We start from the raw sequence: 9,362 nt of genomic DNA, 5'->3' as shown, positions 1-9,362 counted from the left end.
AAGAGGGGCAAGTTGGCATTTAAAAATGTTCTCTTAATATTTACTTCTCAGTTTTTAATTATAGAACCACACTTTAATATATAGACATCTAAACACCTGGTTAAATAATGCAAAAGGCAAAACAAATAATTGATTATCAATAAGGGATGTCTTGTTTCTCAGAAGGCATCAAAGGAATACTAATCATTAACTGGAACTGTATGATGGATTTTAGTAAATTTCTAACTATCATTTAATTATATAAATGAAACAAATTCATTTGCCAAATGGGACTAAGCATTCAATATATAATTTCTTGATTAATAGCTCTGCCTTACAAACAAAGTGACATGTACTTGTACATGTCCTTGGAAATGGAATTATGTGGTGAGAGGATATAAACTTAGGATCCAGAACCAGTTGGGTTTGAGTCCAAGTCTTGAACTTGGTAAATGTGGGCCTTGTGCAAGTTTCTTATTTCCATTGATCCTCAATATCTAAAGCTGGGAAAGTATGAATAATATCTTCTTACAACATTGTATTGAGGAAAAGAAATAATCTGATGAGTGCATTAGCCTAGGATATGCTATGAACCTAGCCTGGTTCATAGTAAAATTTCAATAAAAGTTAGTTTGATTTTTCTCATTTATGTATCCTTACAATCACTTTATGGGAGAAGGACAAATATCATTTCACATTTCATGTCATCCATCACTTGCTTTAATATAATGACCAACATAAAACATGGGCCATATTTCCTAAACTATTCTAAGCAGCACAATTTCCCAAGAGCTGTTCATAAGTGCTTTGAAGGACTTAATTTTTAAATTGTTTATTGATTGATTAATCTATTGATTTTTTGGTGGGGGTACTTGGTCAGATACTGAATATTATATGCCTCCTTTTTGGAAAGCCCTACACATAGTAGCATATTGTAAGCTTTGAAATGTCCTGAGTTTAAAAAAATCACAAAATTATTCAGTTTTATATGATTATGCTTATTATTTTAAAGCCTATTGCAGTAGTACTGGTAGTCCTTTCTCTCACCTTGGGGCAAACTTTGAAAATATGCTTCATGTGAATTGAGCTTGGGGAGGACTTGCAAGTGTGTGATCAAATCTGGCATATGAAAGAGAATTATATTGTGAGAAGAAATAAAGAGCATTTTGAAATAGGCCAACAACTTTCTACCTGGAAATAAGTACTGTGGAATATTTATTGTACTAGTTTTCTATGTTGCATAACAAATTACCACAGACTTAGCAGGTTAAAATCAAACACATTTATTCTCTCACAGGTACTATTAGAAATCTGGATATGGCTTAGCTGGGTTCTCTGATTAGAGTATCACACCGCGACAGTGAAGGAAGATATTGACTAGCTCTGGGTTCTGCTCTGAAGCTTGATCAGGAAAGGGTCTGCTTCTTAGATCCCGAAGGGTGCTGGCAGAATTATTTTCCTTGCAGCTGTAAGATTAGAACTCATCTTCCTCCTTCAATCTATTTGAAGATTCCAGCTTCCAGCTATTTTCCTCAACTTTCCTTTATCATTATCTTCTGAATTACCTTTTTTTTTTTAAAACGATTCAATCCCAATCTCTCTTGTTCTTCTTTTAATACATACTTGTCATTTTTGCGAAGCATACGTATTTCCAGCTACCAAAGACCTTGCATATCTGAAAAGGACTTTATTCTAGCCTTCAACTGTATTTTAATCATTTGTTAATATTCATATGTTTGTTACTCTCTGGAAGCTTTTAGGTCTCTAAACCAGTGCACAAGGGTTTACTCCTGTTTGTTCTACTGGGTATTAAAAACTTACATGTTTTGTTATTCAGTTCTGGGAAATTTCTAATATTATTACTTTATCATTTCTTTTCTCTCAGTGTTTATTGTCTGTTTGGCTGGAACTTGTATTAATTGAATGTTGAGCTTCTTAATCTAATCACCTAATAAAATAGACATGAATACACACACACTCATTCCTTTGCTATGTTCCATCCCTTTATCTTTTGATTTTTTATTTTGTTTACAGGAGAATTTCTATAACTTTATTTTCTAGTACTTGTATTGATTTTACTTCAGTTTATGTTATTTTATCTCCCACAGGCTATTAATTATATTTTAGGCAAAGAACATTCTCCCACTTCTTTATTAGTTCCTTTTCCTCTGTATTTGCTTTTCTTTTTTTTTTTTTTTAAGATTTTATTTATTTATTTGACAGACAGAGATCACAAGCAGGCAGAGAGGCAGGCAGAGAGAGAGGGGAGGTAGCAGGCTCCCTGCGGAGCAGAGAGCCCGATGCGGGGCTCGATCCCAGGACCCTGGGATCATGACCTGAGCCGAAGGCAGAGGCTTTAACCCACTGAGCCACCCAGGTGCCCAGCATCATCATACATCATATGTAATAATTTTTCTTCACTCACACTAATTACTTGTACATATCCATATTAATAATTGTGGATATTCATTATATTTGTTTATTTTATGCATTGTATATATTTATTAGGCCACTTTTCTTGCTCTTTCAAAACTATTATAACATAATGGATGACAAGGTAAGATGGATAAATCCTAAAACTAGAATAAATATGGCATAAAAGGAAATTTACATGGTTGAGTGAGGTGAATCTAGTTCTAGATTCTCCATGTTTTCCTTCTCTCTCTCTCTTTTTTTATAAGATTTGTTTTATTTATTTTAGAGAGAGAGAAAGTGAAGTGGGGAGGCCTAGAGGAGAGGGAGACAGAAACTTAAGCAGTCTCAGTACTAAGCCCAGAGCTCACCATGGGGTGAGACCCTGAGATCACAACCTGAGCCAAAACCAAGAGTCGTTGCCTAACTGAACCACCCAGATGCCCCCTCCCATGTTTCCAATGGTCAAAAACTATTAGTTAAAATCATCTTCCCTCTCATTGCCTCTCATCCACAAAAAGTCAGTTAGCATGAGCCCTAGGGTTTTATAGGTCTACATGGTTTGACCATTTTGAACATTACTACAATGGAAGGTACCCACTCAAGACATATTACTTTTAAAACTTTAACCTGCAAAATGTGTAGAGAGAAATGGAGACAAAAAGACTGTAGATGAGATATATATCATTGTCAATTAAAACACAGGTTGTGGAGCACCAGGGTGGTTCAGTTGGTTAAGTGTCTGCCTTTGGCTCAGGTCATGATCTCAGGATTTGGGGACTGAGCCCTGCTTTTGGCTTCTTGTTCAGTGGAAGTTTGCTTCACTCTCTCCCTCTGCCCCCTACTCTGCTCTCTCTCTTATATGCTCCTTCTATCTCAAAGAAGTAAATACAACCTCAAAAAAAAAAAAAAAAAGAAATAGAACATAGGTTGTAACTAGGATGCTTACAAGGAACATGGGAAGGAAGAAATAGAAAAAAATAGACATGAAGGAACTATCAACATATTTGCTTAATCACTTAAAACAGTAGCAGTTATATGTCAGGTTGTCTTTTGCCCATGTGATTCACAGGTTAAACATGAATACATGATGTTTGTCATATATTTGTCATGTTTATTTCTGCAATAATTTGAGTTACCCTTAAGAACTTAACTTCCTAAATTAATTGTAACTTGTGTGTTCCAGCTGATGATGTTTGCTGTACCACTTCCAAATCGATTTTTAGAATCATTTCTTGTTTTCAGAATGAGCACTAAACTAGAATACCTCATTGTTGGTGGTTTTTTAATACTGTGTCAGGTTTAGCATACCCTTATGGTTTCTAATCAATGTGAAGTAGTAATCAAACAAAATACTGCTCTTATAAAAAATTCTACATAAATTTCTCTTTCAAGTTTAGCATTTTGGAAACAATACATGCTTACCTTCTCATACAACTGTGTGACTTTGGGCTTGTCATCTTAACTTTCCTAGGCTTAGTTTCTTCCCCTGGGAAAGGGAAATAGCAGTAAATGCCTTCCTAGGATTGCTGTGTTCATTATATAAGAGAATCTATTTAAAATAGCCAACACATCCTCATGGCACATAATAAAAGCTTATTAATTATCCTAACCCTGGCTCATTATTATTGATAATTATATATATTCCATAAAAACATTTTTAAAAATGTTTTTCCAGAGAATATTGTCATAAATCACAGAATGTGATTAAAAAAAAAATTCCACAGTCAAAAATTTTTGATTCGAATAGAGTTAAAGAGAATTTTAAAAACAAACAAACAAACAAAAACACCTAAGGAGGATTTCTAGAATCACTAATATGCTTATGGATTCAGGATCATCATGGAGTGGGCATCGGGGCAAGGGTGGGTCTTGGAATTTCAGCAGGAGAGTAGAGGAGGTGGTGGGCCCCTCACCCTGAGGCCCGAGCAGGCGCGTAGTCTGGGGGAAGGTGTTCATGTATTCATTCAGGGAGACTATAGCAGTGGCACACCATGCCGGTTCCAGACCAAGCTCCTTGCAGAGCTGGAGAACCATACTGATAGGCAGACTTTGAAGAAACAGTTCAGACTCTAAATAACCTTTATGCACAAACAGAGAAGCTTGGGGGCCAATCTTATCTAGAAGGCTGTATGGCTTAACAGCATATACCATCTTCTTACACATGGAAACTCATTATAAGAAGGTTCTAAAGAATGTGTCCACATTCAAGAGCAGGATGAGAAGATACATGCTCCCAAGGCCTTCTCCTGACAGAGCCCATTGGCAGACGACTGTTTGGATTGAAATCACCATTTATGAAGACAGAGGAATGAGCAGTGGAAGACAAACCATAGAATTAAAGAGCCCGTTTCCAGCTGGAACCCTCATCTATTCACTGGCGAGTCACAGAGTGTCCACTACCTCCTCTCCAGACCATCCTTCCTTTGTATCTGCTGCCAGAGCCATGGTGCCATTTACTCCAAGGACTGACTTTCTGAAGTTATGTACCTGGAGTGACCTATAGTCACTTAGCATCCACTTTGTGTCTCCAAATTGTGTGGGACTCTGTAATCTTTTGAATAGTTTCTAAGAAAACACAATGGATCATTTCATTTGTTTTATTCAAAGCCATTAATAAAATAAGCTGTTATTTAGCCCAACACAGTTTCTTTCTTACTTGCCACCAATACAGGTGGTTCTCTTCATTCCTTGGGCCAGCTTTCCAGGTGGCTCTTGACTTCAACAAGTCATATCTTAGCCAGTGTTCCGTCTTATTTCTCCCAAATATAAAATGCTTTTCTCCAGGATTTTGGTGAAAGGTAGGCTGTGTCTGTGGTTTGTTATGCATCTCCCAGATTTCGAAGAACTACCAGTTTTGCCATGACTAAAACCATTAAAGATCTGTTTCTGTTGTTCAGTTTCTCAAACTGAAACTCTTTGGAAAAATAATGTATGATGTTATTTGTTTTATGACAGCTATTATTCCTAATTAAAGCAGTATTTAATGTAATTTCCTGTTATTTTCCTTTGGAGAATTTTGTTATTATTGCATTACCTTGAATGTTGGGAAGATGTAGTGTGTGTTGAGTGCTCCTTACAAAAATAAGTAAGTGCAATAACGTGGATGTTAAACCATCAAGCACGTAAATGTCACTGTTGTGTCCCTGAATGTGTAGAAAGCCAGTATAATAAATATTTTAATTATGGTTTTGTCATAAGTATAATTTATGAGAAAAAATGATAGGAATAATACTGTAGATTGCTAATTTTTAACTATCCCTACTGGTAAACAGTATGATTCCTAGACTTTCTGCATATATAGTATTCCACAGAAATCTCATGACTGTTTCAAGTCCAGTAAGTTAAGTGATTGCCAACTAAAACTCTCAAGTCTGTGTCAGTGTTTCTAGTTCTTTTGGCTGTATGTTCTTAGTATCAGGGTTTCTTATGCCCTTCCTTCTTCTTTGGGGTTTGAGAACACTGTTTTGGGGGAAAAGTTCAGAAATATATTAGGAAAGAATGAAACGGTTAAAAGTTTTACTTTCAGAGATAGTGTAAGTGCTAATACTGGATTCAATCTTCCAAATTAATTTTCTTTTATGGATCTGTTACTCAGTAAATCCCATCCACCTGTGAAATATTTTAATAGTATAAAAGTCCTTTGTTCCTTTGGAGCCTATAATAGGTGTCTGTCTGCCTTTTAAGCCTGTTGCCATAACTTTGCTGAGATAATAACACATTAGTAAAACTTTTCTTAAACAAACAAACAAAAATCATCAAGGAGGGATTTTTATTTGCAGTATTTCCTAAGTTTACCTGACTACATAGCCTTGATGGAGGAGGAGGGTATGTGGAGAGACTTGCATTCCATGGTTTCATATTTCAAAAGATTTTGTTTCATAGTCACTGTACTTACCTCTTAGTTCTGGTACACATATATTTCCAAGTACAGGTTTAATTAAATGTGACTTCAACTCATGATGCCTAATTGATTACCTATTTAATTCATGGTATGGATTTAAGCCACTTTAGGTTAACTTTAAAATAACATTTTGGGGTGCCTGGGTGGCTCAGTGGGTTAAAGCCTCTGCCTTCAACTCGGGTCATGGTCTCAGGGTCCTGGGATCGAGTCCCGCATCAGGCTCTCTGCTCAGCAGGAAGCCTGCTACCACCTCTCTCTCTCTCTGCCTGCCTCTTTGCCTACTTGTGATCTCTGTCAAAAAAATAAATAAATCGTTAAAAAAAATGTGACTTCAACACATGATGCCTAATTGATTACCTATTTAATTCATCATATGGATTTAAGCCACTTATTAAAAATAACATTTTTAGGGGCGGCTCAGTGGATTAAGCCACTGCCTTCAGCTCGGGTCATGATCTCAGGGTCCTGGGATGGAGCCCCACATCAGGCTCTCTACTCAACCGGGAGCCGGCTTCCCCCTCTCTCTCTGCCTGACTCTCTGCCTACTTGTGATCTTTCTCTCTGTAAAAACAAAACAAAAACGAAAAACCAAAAAACATTTTTAGTCATTTTGGTTTATTTATATGAAGATTGACATTATTTATTTCTCTCTGGATAAAATTAGTTCAGATTATTTTCATCATTTTAAAATGTAAGTATTATTTTTAGTTGAAATAGAGACAATATAGTATTATATATAATACATAGAAATATAATTCCCAATTAGAATTATATATTGAAAATTTTTATAAGGAAAAACACTAAAAAGATGTGATTGTTCATTTTAAGAAGCACATTTATTTACTAAATGCCTTACTTGATCATATGAACAGCACTTTTAACTTTTCAGCATTATTTCAAACCTTGAAACTACTTATTTTTTATAGGAGCACTGAGAGAACTGCAATGAAATCACACCGTTAAAACCAAGACCCAATAATAAATTCTGAAGTGCTTAATTTGTCAAATAAAAGCAGCCATTTAACCTATAAAAACATAACTAAACAAAGATGAATTAACTTAGTTGTGAAGAAGTTTCTTGGGGGCAGGAAAGTGATTATGATGTTAAGTCAGCATTTCAAATATAAATGATTTATGGGAATCTTCCACTAAACAATAAAATATAAGTCATCCTCAAGAAAAATGTGCAATTTTTAAAATGCTAATATAAAGACTTGTACTTATACTCCAAAAATTGTTCCCTAGGGTGGTTTTTTTGTTTTTGTTTTTGTTTTTGTTTTCAGTGCTAGGTTGGTACTTGAAAAAAGAAGGTTAAAAAAAAGTAAAAACTAACTGGTTTTGATCCCATGTTCTCCAACATTTACTAATCTGTGTGTCCTTGACATTTTAACGAATCTTTAGAAATTTTAGTTTCTGATTTTTAAATCCAAGAAAACTAATAGAATGATTCTCAGAGGGTGTTTAGGAGGTTTAAACGAGATAATCTGGGAAATTACCTTTAAAAAACCCTTCTATGTTTCTTAAAAAATGTTCTCTGGGGAGGGATTAGGCATATACATTCCAGTTTGAAATTAATTTTAATTGTTTATATCTTTGATTTAAAATTTGTGTTCGTGAAGAGAGATCTTTTTTATTTTTTTAAAGAATTGAATAACTGTTAATGTTAGTAAGATGAAACTTAGATTTTTTATTTTGTGGGTCAGATATCAGATTTTGTTTGAAATTAGGAAGTTGTAAACCAGAAAGTTTTATTTATGTCAATTGTGAAATTTTGAAAAGACTATATTCAAGTATTTTTACTAAGCTAATTTATTCTCATGTATAGATTTGTCATTGAACTGTTTAACTGTTATATAGTAAAGACAGTTTTAGCATTCATGTCAAAGAGAGTACATGATTAAGTTGAAACTAGGAATATTAGTTTATTTTTTTATTTTATTATTTTTTTAAAATTTTATTTATTTATTTGACAGAGATCACAAGTAGGCAGAGAGAGAGAGGAGGAAGCAGGCTCCCTGATGAGCAGAGAGCCCGATGCGGGGCTCGATCCCAGGACCCTGGGATCATGACCTGAGCCGAAGGCAGAGGCTTTAACCCACTGAGTCACCCAGGCGCCCCAGAAGATTAGTTTAAAAAACACTCCTTCTCATCTTACATTTTCCATTTTTGGTTGAATATATTCCATACCTATCCTGCTTATTTCATGTTTATTATAAATTTTAATTTTAAAAATAATATAAGCAATGTCACTAAGTGAAACAAAAAAGATTTTAATAAAAAATAACTGTAGGGACACCAGGGTGGCACAGTTGGTTAAGTGCCTGCCTTAGGCTCAGGTCTGGGATCGAGCACCCCCTTCCCTGCCATGCTTTCCCTCTCTGTCTCTCAAATAAATAAATAAATAAATGAACAAACAAAATCTTTGGGGAAAAGTAAGTAAATAAAAATTAACTATAAATGATTAAATATATACTGTATCAATAATTGATATTTTTCAAAAGAGAAAACTATGTGATTTTTCCATACTAACAATACCATGTTTATGTTGATTGCATATTTATTTAAACTGAATTTAATTAGATAACATTTTAATTTCAAATTGTGTGATACCTTTTTATTTCAGTTAGCCAGCAAGTTGATCAGGAAAAAACCTAGTAATTGTTCTTGTTTTTGTTTTTTTCCAATAAAAGGGATTATTCTGAAAGCCTATTTTTTTTTAAAAAAAAGTCAATATTTTCAAATATATTTGAAACTTTCTATAAACAAGAGAGGACTATATTTAAATATGTTGGTAGAATGCATAATCAATTTTTTACTTGTGTTCTTCCATTTTTTTAGGTAACTTGATGCAACTATAATTTTAATGCAATTTTTTCCTAAAATGTTGGTATTTTAATTATTCCTTTTTTTCAAGTTGTACTCCAAATGCTTGCTACTATAGCCATTCACAACTGTGTCGTTTAGTGGAGGGTGACAGATGTCAAGCATATTAAGCTTTTATGTGTATGTCCAAAATTCTGAAGTTCATCTAGGTTCTTTTAGATCTCTATTTAGTGAAGCAGGCACA

General features: G+C 34.4%; 1 pseudogene; it reads left to right on the top strand.

Moving 5' to 3' along the window:
* The first annotated feature begins 4,233 nt into the window (after positions 1–4,233).
* Positions 4,234–4,897, top strand: LOC131834648 (golgin subfamily A member 7-like; annotated as a pseudogene).
* Positions 4,898–9,362: the final 4,465 nt, after the last annotated feature.

Source organism: Mustela lutreola, chromosome 6, assembly GCF_030435805.1.
Source record: "Mustela lutreola isolate mMusLut2 chromosome 6, mMusLut2.pri, whole genome shotgun sequence".
Taxonomy (NCBI): Eukaryota; Metazoa; Chordata; class Mammalia; order Carnivora; family Mustelidae; genus Mustela; species Mustela lutreola.
Note: the sequence above shows the minus strand (reverse complement) of the source record. Positions and strands in the feature narration are given on the sequence as shown.